Consider the following 14500-nt stretch of genomic DNA (forward strand, 5'->3'; position numbering starts at 1 on the left):
CAGCCAGGGCACATGGCCTGTACAGTGTTTTATTAAAGGATCTTCCAGTAGGATTGTAATGGTTTTAAAAGATGATCACAAATTCTTTGACATTTCTCTATTGAGTGTGGGATCTATATTCCCTTCCTTTGAATCTGGGTGGATTCATGACTGCTTTGACTAATAGAGAATGGCAGAAGTGTTGCTATGTGAATTTCAAGCCTAAGTTACAGAAGACCATGCAGCCTCTGCCTTGTTAACTAGGACATTTGTTCATAGATTCTTGTCATCATAAAAAGTCCAGCTACCCTGAGCCACTGTGCTAGAGAGGCAATGTGTAGATGCTGTGGTTAGTAATCCCTGTTTAGCCTGGTCTTCTAGCCAAGATATCAGAAATACGAGGGAAACCAGCTTGGACCCGCCACACCACTCTACGTGCCAGATCAATGCCAAGTGTCCTCCACCAATGCCTCATGGAACAGAATTCTCCAACTGAGCTCTGCTTAAATTCATGACCTACAAAATTGTTTTGGGGTAGCTTGTTATGTAATACTTGGTAACCAGACCAGGAACGATAATCTCATTTCAGTTCAACTTTTGGGCAGATTAAGCACAATTATGGGGGTCAATTTATCTTTCTTTTTTCTCTCTTTGCAGTGAATTTTTTTTTTTTTTTTTGAGGCAGGGTCTTGCTTTATTGACCAGGCTGGAGTACAGTGGTGCCCATCTTGGCTCACTGCAGCCTCAACTTCTTGGGCTCAAGCAATCCTCCCACCTCAGCCTCCCAAGTAGCTGGGACTATAGGTGCATGTCACTATGCTTGGCTAATTTTTGGTTTATTTTTTGTAGAGATGGCATCTCACTCTGTTGCCCAGGCTGGTCTCAAACTCCTGGGCTCAAGTGATCCTCCCATTATGGCCTCCCAAAGTGCTGGGATTATAGGTGTGAGCCACGATGCCTGGCCTTCCTACAGCACTCAGTATTCCAAGAGATCTCCCATCCAAGCACTAACCAGGCCCAACTCTGCTTAGTTTCTAAGATCAGATAAGTTCCTTAAAAAAAAAAAAGGAGGTTACTGACTTTTCTTGATAGCTGGGTATTTTGATAAAGACTTCCAAAGAGATATCCTAAGCTTGAACTCTTCCCCCAAATAGGGACCACCAGAGCTTCTTTGCTGTCATCTTGCCTGAGAAACTTCCTTGCACTGGGGCTACTGAGTCAACAACATTCTTCATAAAAATAATTTTCCTTTGGGAGGCTGAGGCTGGTGGATCACTTGAGGCCAGGAGTTTGAGACCAGCCTGGCCAATATGGTGAAACCCTGTCTCTATAAAAAAATACAAAAATTAGCCAGGTGTAGAGACAGGTGCCTGTAATCCCAGCTACTCAGGAGATTGAACCTGGGAGGCAGAGGTTGCAGTGAGCCAAGATTGTGCCATTGCACTCCAGCCTGGGTGACAGAGCAAGCCTCCATCTCAAAAAAAAGAAAGAATTTTGTAAGAATATTCATAGGTACTCACTGTTTCTCTTAGGTAAAGAGCTAAGAGTGGAATTCCTGGGTTATGGGATAGATATATGTTTAACTTGGTAGGAAATTGCTAATTTTTCAAAGTGTTTATATCATTTTACACCTCCATTAGGAAAGTATGAGTGATCATTCCTCATCTCACCAACATTTGGTATTGTCAGGTGGGTTTTTTTTTTTCATTTAATTTTGATGAATTCTAATTTATCTGTTTTTTGTTGTTGTTGTTGCTGTTGTTGCTGCTGCTGGTGTTTTTGATATTGTATCTTAGAAATTGTTGGCTGATCCAAAGTCACGAAGATTTACACCTGTGTTTTCTCCTAAGCGTTTTATAGCTTTATCTCTTACATTTAGGTGTATGACCCCTTTGAGTTAACTTTTGTACATGATGTGAAGAAATGGTCCAAACTGATTCTTTTGCATGTGGATATCCAGATGTCCCAGCACCATTTGTTGTAAAGACTGTTCTTTCCTTACTGAGTTGCTTTGATCCCTTTGTGGAAAATCAGTTGACCATAAATGTATGGATTTATTTCTGGACTCTCAATTCTACTGATGTATATGCCTATCCTTATGCATAGTTTTAATTGTGGTAATTCGTTGTAGTCTTAATTGTGGCAATTCATCATAGTCTTAATTTGCATTTAATTGTATTTTCCTGATGACTAATAATTGCCCTAGAAAGTTCCTTCTTACCCGTGCCAGTCAATCCCTTTCTGCATCCCCATTCCCCCAGAGCTAGCCATTGTTTTGATTAGTTTCCACTGCAAATGAGTTTTAACCTGTTCTACACCATTATATAAAAGGAATCACACAGTGTGCACTTTTTAGTGTGGACTTCTTTCTCTCAGCATGTTTTTGAGATTTATCCATTTATGGTGTATATTATAGTTTGTTTCTTTCAGAAGAAATTTTTACCACAAAGATTTTCAAATTTTTCTCAACTTATTTCTTTTTATTTAATTTGTATATGAAAAATTTTAGCCTATTTTTTACATTTCTCATCTAATTGTAGATTATTTTCAATTTACAATTATAGGTTTGCCCAGTTTTGGATCTCTAATGTTTTGCTTATTTCTGGTTTTTGTCAAGCCCATGCACTTGACTTCTGCTAGTCCCTTGAAGGCTGTACCAGAGTCAAGGGCCATTTTCTTCCTTTTAAAGCTCACATACATTGCCATCTTTTTATTAGCTGACCTAAGTGTATATTTATCCAAACATCTAATTTATTCCAGCTTTAGATCTTCTTGCATCTGAGTTATTAAAATACACATTTAGTTTACAATACCTACTAGTATTTATCAAAAATGTACTGAAATTATTCATGGTATTTGGGGGGAAACACTATCTAAAAAGGACCCATGATTGATTATTTGTTTATTTATGTATTTAGTGCACTTGATTTTGCAGATGAGTCTGGAAGTGTTAGTTGCAAAGATATGCATTTACTTCTCTGGCTACAAGAAAGAATAGAAATGCACAAAGCGGAGCAGTGTGAAGAAGAAGAGGCGATGACCCCTAGACCGACCAAAGCCCGCGCTCCGCTGCCCAGCGCCTATGTCCCACCACCGTCGCTGCCACCATGCCCGAGAGAAAGGCTGAAGGGGATGCTAAAGGAGATAAAGCCAAGGTTAAGTAGGAACCGCAGAGAAGATCCACAAGGTTGTCTGCTAAACCTGCTCCTCCAAAGCCACAGCCGAAGCCCAGAAAGGCCTCTGCAAAGAAGAGAGAGAAGGTACCTAAAGAGAAGAAGGGAAAAGCTGATGCTGGCAAGGAGGGGAGTAACCCTGCAGAAAATGGAGATGCCAAAACAGAATAGGCACAGAAAGCCAAAGGTGCTGGAGATGCCAAGTGAAGTGTGTGCATTTTTGATAACTGTGTACTTCTGGTGACTGTACAGTTTGAAATACTATTTTTAAATCAAGTTTTATAAAAATGCAGATTTTGTTTAGCTTTTTTTTTTTTTTTTTTTAAGCTATGTTGTTAGTACACAGAATACTTCATTGTTGTTTTGGGGAGAAGGGCCATATGTCACTAATAGAAAGCCCCTGAAGCTGGACTGATGTGGGGAAAACACCTTTTCCTTCTGGTTTTGAGAGACTTCCTCTTGGGTCCCAGGAAGAGGGATTCCCTGACTTTGATACACATGGCCACCTTGGTACAAAAGCCTTGTGGTATGGAAAAACAAATTCGTTTTTTATGTCCTCTTCTCTGTTTCTACCTTTCAGAATGGACTTAAATCCCTTAAACCCAGACATCTTCTGGGACCTGACCCCCAATAATTGGTTACCAGTGTGTCAGGCAATCTGGACTTTGCCCTCCAAAGAGCAGTGGTTCCTGTTTCTAGGTTGTGGATCTTCAGATAAATTCTGTCATTTTCCTTTCACTTCCTGAAAGCCAGGGTCGGTTCATGAAAAGCTATGAAACAGCATGCTAAATGTGAAATGTCAACCCTCACTAAACTTTGCCGGTTCAGAGCATCAGATGAAGACCTCGTTGGGTTTTACAGTGACTTTCTGATTTTTGGTAGTCCATTGAAGAAGGGAGTTTGAAAGTTGTTGTATACTGTTAACGATTGTCTGCCCATGTCCTGCCCAAAATACCATGATTCTTTATGGAAATCATCTTTAATAAAGCTGGATACAGTTTGGCTTGGGAAAAAAAAAAAGAAATGCACAAAGAAGGCAAAGTGAGCTTGTGCTGTCTGAAGAATAACTTTCAAGCAGTCTGCAGATAGATCCCATTTGAAAGTCAATCCTCCTTTCCCTCACTCCTGCACTGCCAACAACTGAAGTTGCTCAAGAAGAGTGAGTCTGTGGGATAGCCAGTCTCCTCACCTTTTCCACCTTCATTCTTGAATTCTTGGTCTCCTCTGGCTCCTGTCTTTTTTGTCCTTCTTTCCGCACCCCCCCCCCCCAAATAATACCTGCCTTAGGCAAAATTATCAAATCAACTCCCCTACCAGCACTCCTTTTGCTGCCTGATTCTCTTCCTTTATTCCTCCGTGCAAGCCTCCTTATGCTGAACCTCCAACCCTCAGGGTTCAACCAGACAAACAAAACCAGCCAGAAGTATACATTAAGAGAGTTTTTGCACAGAATTGGCTTATGTGATGGTGGCAGCTGGCAAGACACCCTAGAAGAGCAGGCCTGGTCTCTTAGACACCAGCTGAAGCTATTAACTACAGATAAATTTCTTCTTCTGCAGAGAAGCCTTAGTTCTGCAATTAAAAACTTTCAACTGATTGAATCAGGCCCACTCAGATTATTTAGAATAATCTCTCTTATACAAAGTCAACTGATTATGGATTTAATTTACATCAACAAATTACCTTCATTGAAACACATAAATTAGTGTTTGATTGAATAACAGGGGACTGTAGTCTAGCCAAATTGACACATAAAGCTGACCATCACACTCTATTTCCTACAGGAGTTGGCTTTCACATACTGGCTCAACTGGTAACTAAAATGTAGCTGATAGAAGCTGCATGCTCAGGAGTATTTTTGTTTTATGAAGAAATCTTAAAGGAACAATATGAAATAAAAATAGCGAAGGTATGTGTGGGGTGGGGTACCTATTCAAAAGGCAAGAACTGGTCACAGGCATGGTCACCCTTTCTCATTGTCCCCTCCATCTCCTGAAATATCAGCCATTCTGAATCTTTTATTTTATCTCTACATAGTCCTCTACCACCCCCACCAATGTACCCACCTAATAACCCTTCACCAGCACCTCTAGGTTTCCTCCCATGAGAACACCTTGAGATCTACACCTAACATCTACTTTTAGGCTTCCCCCATCTTCTCACCCCTGTGCATATATTTAGGGACCACATTTATCTCCCATATTTAATTTGTCTCCTGTGGAAGTCTTTACAAAGATCAAATTATTCATTTATTCATCCATCAAATATATGTCTAGGGCATTGGCAGGTGGTGCAAATAAAATAAACAGATTCACTTCCTCTGTGTCCTGGGCTTGTTTCATTCTGACCGTCTGTGCTAGAAGCCCAGGACACAGAGGAAGAAGCAGTGTGTTCTGACTGAGGGACTTCAGAAAGCTGAGTAGAGTCCATCAGCTGGGACTTGAAGGTTAAGAAGGATTTTGATGGATGGAGAAGAGCATTTCAGGTTAAGTGGACTACATGAACAAATGCAAGGAGTCCTAAAGATGAAGGCATAATTCAGAGCCTGCTCCTGGGTTTGGATGCAGGATGTAGCTGGTTGAAGACTCACATTTAGGGCACCAGGTTTTCACCAGCCTCACTTCATTTAAGTGAGGCTGAAGCCTACTGATAATTAGAAGACACTAAGGCTTAGGACAGATTTAGAAGAAGTGGTTGAAAAGGTAGAATGTCAGAGAATACAATACCCAAAAGTCAAGGGAGGATGTTGTAAATTGTGTTGGTGCCATAGAGAGAGATCTTATGTCTTGTGACTCAGTGCTCAGCTTTCTGTCTTGTTGGGCTGCCCTGTTTGAGTCTTTTGGCTAGAGAGAGCAGGCTTTTCATGGTGTTTTTTCTCCCCCATACACAGTGACACAAGCTTCTCCAGCACATAGTCCACAAAATCTTTTTTCTTTTTCTTTTTTTTTAACTTATTTATTTATTTTTTGAGACAGGGTCTCGCACTGTTGCCCATGCTAGAGTGTAGTGTTGGAATCATAGCTCACTGCAGACTTGAACTCATGGATTCAAGCAATTTTCCTGCCTCAGCCTCCCAAACAGCTGGGACTACAGGTGTGTGCCACCATGCCTGGCCAATTTTTAAATGTTTGGTAGAGACACGAATCTTGCTATGTTGCCCAGGCTCAGGATATCTTTTTAAAGTTTTTTCCTTTTATCTTTTTTTGCAGGGGGAAGGCAGAGTCTCACTCTGTCACCCAGGTTAGAGTGCAGTGGTGGGATCACAGCTCACTGCAGCCTTGACCTCCTGGGCTCAAGTGATCTTCCCACCTCAGCCTCCTGAGTAGCTGGGACTACAGGTGAATGCCACCGTGCCCAGCCACATTTTTTTTTTTTTTAATAAGAGACAAGGACTTGCTATGTTGCCCAGGCTGATCTTGAACTCCTGGGCTCAAGTGGATCCTCTTGCCTCAGCCTCCCAAAGTGCTCGAATTACACATGTGAACTACTGCACCCAGCCTTTAAAGTTTTTAATCAATTTTTTGAGGTATCCTTTACCTGCAATCAAATGTACTCATTTCAAGTGTACAGTGCAATGAATTTTTTTATTTTTATTTTTTTGAGACGGAGTCTTGCACTGTCACCCAGGCTGCAGTGCAGTGGTGCTATCTTGACTCACTGCAAGCTCCGCCTCCCAGGTTCACGCCATTCTCCTGCCTCAGCCTCCCAAGTAGCTGGGACTACTGGCGCCCGCCACCACGCCCGGCTAATGTTTTGTATTTTTAGTAGAGACGGGATTTCACCGTGTTAACCAGGATGGTCTCGATCTCCTGACCTTGTGATCCGCCCGCCTCAGCCTCCCAAAGTGCTACAGGCGTGAGCCACCGCCCCCAACTTTTTATTTTTCTTTTTTTTTTAGAGAGAGTGTCTCACTGTGTCACTCAGGCTGGAGTGCGGGGGCATGATCATAATTCATTGCAGCCTTGAACTCCTGGGCTCAAGTGATCTTCCCACCTCAGCCTCCTGAGTATCTAGGACTACAGGCATGTGCCACCATGCCCGGCTAATTGTTTTTTTTTGTTGCTTTTTTTTGTTTTTGTTTTTGTTTTTTGTAGAGATCAGGGTCTCACTGCATTGCTCAGGCCACTCTTGAATTCCTGGTTGCAAGTGATCCTCCTTCCTCAGCCTCCCATCTGGAACTATAGGTGTAAGCTAGCATGCCCAGCCTTGAACTTTGAAAAATGCATGTAGTTATGTAACTATCATCATAAGATACAGAATTTTTTCATCATCAAAAAGTTTTCTTTTTTTTTTTCTTTTCTGAGACAGAGTCTCACTCTGTCCTCCAGGCTGCAGTGCAATGGTGCAATCTTGGCTCACTGCAACCTCCGTCTCCTGGGTTCAAGCGATTCTCCTGCCTCAGCCTCCTGAGTAGCTGGGATTACAGGCACAAACCACTATGCCCAGCTAATTTTTGTATTTTTTAGTAGAGAAAGAGTTTCACCATGTTGGCCAGGCTGGTCTGGATCTCCTGACCTCAAATGATCCACCTGCCTTGGCCTCCCAAAGTGCTGGGGTTACAGGCGTGAGCCACCACGCCCGGCCAAAAAGTTTTCTTATTTAAGATGTTAATATTACCCACAGTGAACTACAGATTCAATGTGATCCCTGTCAAAATCCTAACAATGGCTGGGCATGGTGGCTTACCCTTGTGATCCCAACACTGGGAGGCTGAAGAAGGAGGATTGCTTGAGGCCGGGAGTTCAATACCAGCCTGGGCAACACAGTGAGAACCCCAGCAGCTCTCAAAAAAAAAAAAAATCTAAAAACATTTCTTGCAGAAATAGGAAAATACATCATAAGATTCATAAGGAGGCCGGGCGCGGTGGTTCATGCCTGTAATCCCAGCACTTTGGGAGGCCGAGGTGGGCTGATCACCTGAGGTTGGGGGTTTAAAACCAGCCTGACCAATATGGAAGAACCCCGTCTCTACTAAAAATACAAAATTAGCCGGGCGTGGTGGTGCATATCTGTAATCTCAGCTACTCTGGAGGCTGGGGCAGCAGAATCACTTGAACCCAGGAGCCTGAGGTTGCGGTGAGCCGAGATTGTGCCATTGCACTGCAGCCTGGGCAACAAGATGGAAACTTCGTCTCAAAAAAAAAAAAAAAAAAAAAAAAAAAAAAAGATTCATAAGGAATCTCCAGGGCCCCAAATCGCCAAAACAATCTTGAAAAAGAAGAACAAAGTTGGACTTCTTACACTTTCCAGCTTCAAAACTTACTACAAAGCTATAATAATCAAAATAGTGTGGTTCTGGCATAAAGAAGGACATATGGATCAGTGGATTCAGAAATAAACCTTCAAAAATATGGTCAAATGATTTTTGACAGGAGTGTCAAGACCATTCAGTAAGGAAAGGATAGTCTTTTTCAACAAATGATGTTGGGAAAATTGGATATTCACATGCAAAAAGAAAAAAAAAAGAATTTGGACCCTTACCTTACACCATATACAAAAAGCAAATCAAAATGGATTACAGACCTACATATAAGAACTAAAACTATAAAACTCAGATGAAAACATAGGGGAAAACTTTTGTGGCATTATTTTAGCAATGATTTATTAGCTATAACTCCAAAAGGATAGGCAACAAAAGAAAAAAGATAAATTAGATTCCATCAAAATTAAAAACTTGTACATCAAAGGACACTATGAACAGATTATAAAGGCAACCCAGGGAAGGGAGAAAATATGTGCTAGCTAATCATAGCTCTGATAAGTCATTGATATCTAGAATATATAAAGAAGAAATATACTTCAACAACAAAAAACCAAACAACCCAATTTTTAAAGTCAGGCAAAGGACTTGAATAGGCATTTCTTCAAAGGAGATATACAAATGGCCAATAAGCACATGAAAAGATGCTTAACATCACTAATTATTAGGGAAATGCAAATCAAAACCACAAGGACCCCCGGCCCAGTGCCATGTGCCTGTAGAGTCTGGGCTAATAGGGAGGCTGAGGCAGGAGGATCTTTTGAGCCCAGGAGTTTGAGGAGTGGGTGATAATTGCACCTGTGAATAGCCACTATATTCCAGCCTGGACAACATTGCAAGATCCTATCTATTTAAAAAATCTGCATACAAGGAGTTACTACTTTCCACTTTACACCCATTAGAATGGCTATTATACACACACACACACACACACACCTATAAGTGTTGGCACGATGTGGAAAAATTGGAACCTTTGTGCATTGGTGGGAATGTAAAAACATGCAACTACGCTGGGCATGGTGGTTCATGCCTGTAATCCCAGCACTTTGGGAGGCAGAGGTGGGCTGAACACTTGAAGTTAGGAGTTCGTGACCAGCCTGGCCAACATGGTAAAACCATGTCTGTACTAAAAATACAAAAATTAGCTGAGTGTGGTGGCGCATGCCTCTAGTCCCAGCTACTTGGGAGGCTGAAGCAGGAGAATCACTTGAACTCGGGAGTCAAAGGTTGCAGTGAGCCAAGACTGTGCCAGTGCACTCCAGCCTGGGCGACAGGGCAAGTCTCCATCTCAAAAAAACCCAAAAAAACCAAAACAACAGTAACAACAACAAAAACCATGCAACTGCTATGGAAGACGGTGTGGTGTTTCTTCAAAAAATTAAACATAAAATTACCATATGATCCAGCCTTTCTACTTCTGATTATAGACCCCCAAAAAAGTGAAAGCAAAAACTTGAACAGATAGTTGTACATCCATATTCATAGCAGCAGCATTCGCAATAATCAAAAGAAGGAAGCAACCCAAGTGCCCATAGGTGGATGAATAAACAAAATGTGTATACATACAGTGGAATATTATTCAGCCTTAAAAAGGAAGAAGATTCTAACGCATGTTACAACATGGATGAAACTTGAAGACATTATGCCAAGTGAAACAAGACAATCACAAAAGGGCTGGGTATGGTGGCTCATGCCTGTTATCCCAGCACTTTAAGAGGCCGAGGCAGGAGGATCATGTAAGCCCAGGAGTTTGAGACCAGCCTGGGCAACATAGTGAGACCCACACACAAGAAAATTAGCCAGGCATGGTGGCATGTACCTGTAATCCCAGCAACTCCAGGAGGCTGAGGTGGGAGGATCACAGAAGCCCAGGAAGTCAGCAGGGCAATGAGCCATAATTGTGCCACAGCACTGCAATCTGGGTGACAGAGCAAGACCCAGTCTCAAAAACAAAAGAAAGAAAGAAAGAAATATGTTTAACTTTTATAACAATGTAATGACTAGGAATATTAATTTATTTGTAGCACAGGAAATGTGGAGGAAGGAATAAAGAGAGAAATACTACATTAAGAAAGGGACATTGGCAATCCCATAGTCCCAGTAACAAATCTAGACTTAAAATTTGGTTAATATAGAGAATATGGTATAAGCAGGGAGGACTAGCAATTTCTCCTTAAGTTTTTCCTGTGGGTTCATCTTCCCATTCCTTGCCGTCTTCCTCCCCTCAAGTAAAAGGGAGGAAGGGAGGAAGGAAAAGGGCAAGGAAACAGAAGACGCACCCACAACTCCCGAAACTGGAGAAGGTTTGGGCAAATAGTATTTAAAAGAAAGATAACTCAGTTGGGTGCATGGCTCATGCCTGTAATCCTAGCACTTTGGGAGGCTAAGGTAGAAGGATCACTTGAAGCCAGGAGTTCAAGACCAGCTTAGGCAACAAGGCGAGACCCCCTGTTGTTGTTTTTTTCTACCTTTTTTTTTTTTTTAAGAAAGAAGACTCTAAACAGTTGAGATACCTAGTTATTTGGAATAATTGTTGGTGGTGACAATCCTGAGTTGTTTCTTATTTCTGACACACCAGAAATCTGAATCCTATTGTAGGCTCAAGTGACTTTGAAGGAGTCCTTGCTGAGGCATGTAGGGCCATCCTATTGGGAGAGAACTGGGCTCCAAACAGCCAGGGGCTTCTCCTGATAATGCTAATGGGGCAGGGCATGCTGATTCTCTTTCTTGCTTCTCTCTCATCTCATCTCTCTCTTCTCTTTGCTGCTCAGCAGCTATCTTGCTATCTTGTTCCAACTGTGTCTTTTTTTCTGTCTTACCTTTTCTCTTTCCCAATCTTCCAGCATACTTCTGTCAGTGAAATGAATGTTCATGTTTTTTAATGTAACTTTTAAAAGCAAACACCCACTGATTCTGTAGCAAGACTGCTAGTTGCTTTCCAGCCATCAATACTCCCCATCTTTCCAATGTTTTACCTATGTTCGTGGCTGTTCAGTGAAAGACTGCATCTCTTAGCCTTTCTTGCAACTAAGACTAGCACGTGACTAAGTTCTGGTCTTTGGGATTTGAGTGGGGGTGATACATGCAGTTCCAGGTCATGGCACAGAGATGTGTCCTCTCTTTCCAACCCTTCTCCAACCTGCTTCCTGACATGGGGATGTGCTGGGGCCCTCTGGGACCATACAGATGAGGCCAGTACCCAAAGGGTGACAGAGCTACAAGCTACCAGGACCCCATGTCCCTGTGTGAACAGATAGACTTCTGCCTTGTTTGAACCATTGTTACCTTGATCTTTGTTACAGCAGCTGAATATATACTCTAATATAAATCCTACCATGGGAAAGAGACTGGATTAGGCAATAAACATCTAAAGATGAGTGAAATCTTGACAGCGCAAATCCTGAAAGAGTTTGAAATTGTCCCAATTGTCTCAGAGAACTAATATTTATGGTTTTTGAACAAATGTAGGAATTGATTCTCCCTGGTCTTAAGACTTGAAACTTACATTTGTCTTACCTCAGTTCCTTCCTCAGGAAACTGACCCTCAGGCAGAGAATTGAAACTCATGAGATCACCACATCCACACAATGAGGTGCCAGACCCCCTCATCCATCATGATTGCTTCTCTACCCATCCCTAATTCCTTTTTTCCCCAACTTCCCCGCTTCATAAACCTCCCAATTTTAGTTGGTCGGGGAGACATATCTGAGACTTATCTCCCATTCTCCTCTGCTGCAGCACCCAATTAAAGCCTCTTCCCTGGCACTACTCATTGTCTCAGTGATTGACATTCCATACAGTGAGCAACAGGACCTAGACCGAACCCCTGGCGTTTCTGTAACAAGTTCACAACCAAGTGGGAAACATAGCCACAAACTTAGTAACTGTAATACAGGGTAGACTATGGAAATGACTTTATTGGAGATATAAACAAAGGCTGGTGGGAGACATTAATTCTGGTTGTAGTGGTACTAAGAAAGACTTCCTACATGAGGCAATATATGACTTGGGATTTGGACAGTGAATTCTGATAATGAAAGAGGATAAATAGGGCACTCCAGGAAGAAGGAACAGTATGTGTAAAGGTACGAAGATATAGAAGTGCACATTGTATCTAGAAAATAACCATCAGAACAGGCAGAATATCAGTGAATGTCGAGGAACAATAGTCCAACTAGGTAGGGACCAGATTGTGATGGCCCTTGAATGTCATATTAGGGAATTTGGGGCCAGGCACAGTGGCTCACGCCTGTAATCCCAGCACTTTGGGAGGCTGAGGTGGGTGGATCACTTGAGGTCAGGAGTTCGAGACCAGCCTGGCCAACATGGTGAAACCCCTGACTCTACTAAAAATTATAAAAATTAGCCTGGTGTGGCGACGGGCACCTGTAATCCCAGCTACTTCAGTGTCAGTTCTGTGTCCCCATCCAAGTCTAATGTCAAATTGTAATCCCCATGTGTTGAAGGTGGGGCCTGGTGGGAGGCAATTTGATGTAGGTGGTTTCTAATGGTTTAGCACCATCCCCCAGTGCTGTCTCATGATAGAGTTCTCATGAGACCTGATGTTTTAAAAGTGTGTGGCAGTTCCCCACTTGTTCTGTCTCCCTCCTGCCCTGCCATGTTAAGACTTGCCTGCTTCTTCTTCACCTTCTGCCATGATTGTAAGTTTCCTGAGGCTAGCCATGCTCCCTGTTCAGCCTGCAGTACTGTGAGCCAATTAAATTTCTTTTCTTCATAAATTACTCAGTCTCAGGTAGTTCTTTATAGCAGTGTGAAAATGGACTAATGTAAAGATGAAATATGAAAGCCAGAGGGTCTCCTAGTCAGGAAATAAGTAGACTCTCAAATCTTGAAGTCAGATGGCAGCAAAAGTTGAAGAAAAAGGCCCAGGACTAAAACAGGAGCTAAATTTGCTCCATAGAAGAGTGAATTGGTGGCCAGGCGTGGTAGCTCATGCCTGTAATCCCAGCACTTTGGGAGGCTGAGGTAGGCAGATCACGAGGTCAGATCACGAGGTCAGGAGATTCAGACCATCCTGGCCAGCATAGTGAAACCCTGTCTCTACTAAAAATACAAAAATTAGCTGGGCATGGTGGTGGGCACCTGTAATCCTAGCTACTTGGGAGGCTGAGGCAGGAGAATTGCTTGAACCTGGGAGGCAGAGGTTGCAGTGAGCCAAGATTGCACCACTGCACTCCAGCCTGGGAAACAGAGCAAGACTCCGTCTCAAAAAAAAAAAAAAAAGAAGAGTGAATTGGCAGGGCACTGTGGGTGGCTCACACCTGTAATCCAAGCACTTTGGGAAGCCAAGGCAGATGGATGCCTTGAGCTTAGGAGCTCAAGACCAGCCTGGGCAACATGGTGAAACCCCATCTCTACAAAAAATAAGCCGGGCATGGCAGTGTGCACCTGTAGTCCCAGCTACTTGGGAGGCTGAGATGGGAGGTTCACCTGAGCCTGGGAGGTCGAGGCTGCAGTGAGTCACGATAGTGGCAGAGCGAGATCCTGTCTCAAAAAATTAAAAAAATACATAGAAGAGTGAATCCTCAGCCATGCCAAGTGTGTTACATCAATGTCAGTGTCTTTACTGGGAGGGAGTGGGATCCTGAAACTTGAGATGGAAAAATACAGGTTGATAAACTTGAAAATCTTGAATCCTCAGATTCCCCTCGACCCTCTGGGTCTGAAGAAGCAGCTCAGTCCTTCCTGTGAAAGGCCGATGATCCCACTTTACTTAAAACGATGTAGATGGTTAGGCCTAGCTTCTGCAGGAGAGTGGTTGGTTGTGAGGGTCGCAAGATGGGAATTCTCCCAGAATGTAAAAATATCTCACTGTGGGTGAAAGTTCCCAAAGACCTGGAAGATCCAGAGGTGTTTCAGGCCTAGACGCAGCTGCTGGAAGTCACATATGGCCCAGAAGGGTCACAGATCCCTTACACTGAGCAGGTGAGTAAGGCCATGCTTGAGTTGAAGGCTCTGAAATCCTCAGACCTCACTGAGGTCGTGGTTTATGGCTCCTATTTGTACAAGCTCTGGACCAAGTGGATGCTGCAGTCCGTGGCTGAGTGGTTCCAGCTTGGTTTAAACT

The 14500-nt window shown here is 42.8% G+C and overlaps 1 protein-coding gene and 1 pseudogene across 4 annotated transcripts in view; both read left to right on the top strand.

Moving 5' to 3' along the window:
• The window catches only part of BLOC1S6 (biogenesis of lysosomal organelles complex 1 subunit 6), an 83973-nt gene that overhangs the window by 29567 nt on the left and 39906 nt on the right, over positions 1 to 14500 (top strand). Inside the window, exon 1 of one of the 4 annotated variants that reach the window (XM_063596624.1) lies at positions 2915 to 5061. The exons of the other annotated variants lie outside the window; for them this stretch is intronic. The gene's annotated coding sequence lies outside the window, so the exon portion shown is untranslated. Of the gene's footprint in view, positions 1 to 2914; positions 5062 to 14500 lie in introns of those variants that run through there. 4 annotated transcript variants of the gene reach the window in all.
• LOC112436712 (non-histone chromosomal protein HMG-17-like) lies at positions 3087 to 3359 on the top strand (annotated as a pseudogene).

This window comes from Pan paniscus, chromosome 16, assembly GCF_029289425.2.
Source record: "Pan paniscus chromosome 16, NHGRI_mPanPan1-v2.0_pri, whole genome shotgun sequence".
NCBI classification, from domain to species: Eukaryota; Metazoa; Chordata; class Mammalia; order Primates; family Hominidae; genus Pan; species Pan paniscus.